Source organism: Tiliqua scincoides, chromosome 6 (assembly GCF_035046505.1).
Source record: "Tiliqua scincoides isolate rTilSci1 chromosome 6, rTilSci1.hap2, whole genome shotgun sequence".
In the NCBI taxonomy this organism is placed as follows: Eukaryota; Metazoa; Chordata; class Lepidosauria; order Squamata; family Scincidae; genus Tiliqua; species Tiliqua scincoides.
The window spans coordinates 56357185-56358619 of NC_089826.1; the positions used below are offsets into that span (position 1 = coordinate 56357185).

General features: G+C 46.1%; 1 pseudogene; it reads right to left on the reverse strand.

Moving 5' to 3' along the window:
* Nucleotides 1–353: 353 nt before the first annotated feature.
* Nucleotides 354–473, reverse strand: LOC136656769 (5S ribosomal RNA; annotated as a pseudogene).
* Between the last annotated feature and the right edge of the window lie 962 nt (nt 474–1435).

Here is a 1435-nt window from a genome sequence, read left to right on the forward strand (position 1 = left end):
TGCCACCGAGATCCTCACCCTCTGGCCCACTCCCTGCTCCCCTCCCTCCCTGCTTCGGAATGCCCCTGAGCCTTCCCCTCCCTGCTCCCTCTTCCACCTTACCAGAGCCTGCACAGCCTCCCAGGGTTGCTGCCACATGGTGCCACACGTCTCACCATTTGCGGTAGCAGCCTGGCAGCGTGTGACCAGCCTGGCTTTAATACCACTATAAAGGACTGTGTACTATTGGTATGCTACTTCTGACAGTGCAAGACCCTGGCAGGATTGGAATCTCAGTCTGTGCCAGTTTTGGAATGTGTTCAATAGCCAGTCTGGTTGGTTGGCAACCTTCAGTCTCAAAAGACTATGGTATAAGCCTACAGCACCCGGTATTCCCAGGTGGTCTCCCATCCAAGTATTAACCAGGCCTGACCCTGCTTAGCTTCCAAGATCAGACAAGATTGGGCATGCGCAGGGTAACAGTTGCAATAGCCAGTCTGACCCCTGGAACATGTGAACTGACAGTAAAGAAGAGCACCTCCTGAGTTTGTGCAGAATGCCTCTCCAGCTTCACCAAGCAACTTGCAGCCCTCCCTACACACTTTCAAGTAAGGCAGGGTCCCCAGGAAAGATTACTCAAGGAGAGAATCAGGAAAGGGAAGACGTTTTAGGAAGCGTTACGCTGGAGCTGGTTTGATTTTCTTCTGCAACATTTTCTTGTCCGCCTGCAGTGTGATAACTGCCAACTGTTTTTCATTGATGCAATCATGGACATGCGCACATGCACACACTGTATAGACTATTGCTTCTGAATGTGACTTAAGCGATATCTCTGGGAGACATATCCATGAGAGCTTATGCGATGACTTGTGCTGCAAAGAAGTCTTTGATAAAAGGCTTAACACTTCAAGAGATAAAGATTCTCAGGGTATAATTTCAGAGGAATAAGATGGTTACAGTAATTGAACTACAAGATCAAACTAACGTCTCCTGTTAAAGAAAGATTTACATTTTTCAGGAAAGTATTCGCATGAATGCGCATGGTACAGAATGTGACAATAGCGAAATGGAGGGTCGTAAGAGCGCATGTGGCAGTTCTTTCTATTCTCTGCAAAATTATCTAAGCTTGGAGAGAGAAAGGAGGAGAGGGCGAGTAGTTTGGGTGGCTGTTCATCCTTTAAATCTGTCTCGCTCCAACTACTGAAACAGCAGATGTTCCCTACTCTCTCCACTTTCAAAATATACTATTCTGTCTTTCTGTCCTCTTTGGCAAATGGGATGAATTTACATTCAGCAGTTAATGCTCAAGCCTCCTCAAGCAGAATATTTTAAAAGCAGCAATATAACCATATCTGATACATAATTGTGTGGCATTTCATAGGCATTCAGGATTTATCAAAGTGGCAAAATGTCTGCATGCCTAGAGCAAAGTCCCTAAGTTTGTCCTTAGGGTCTC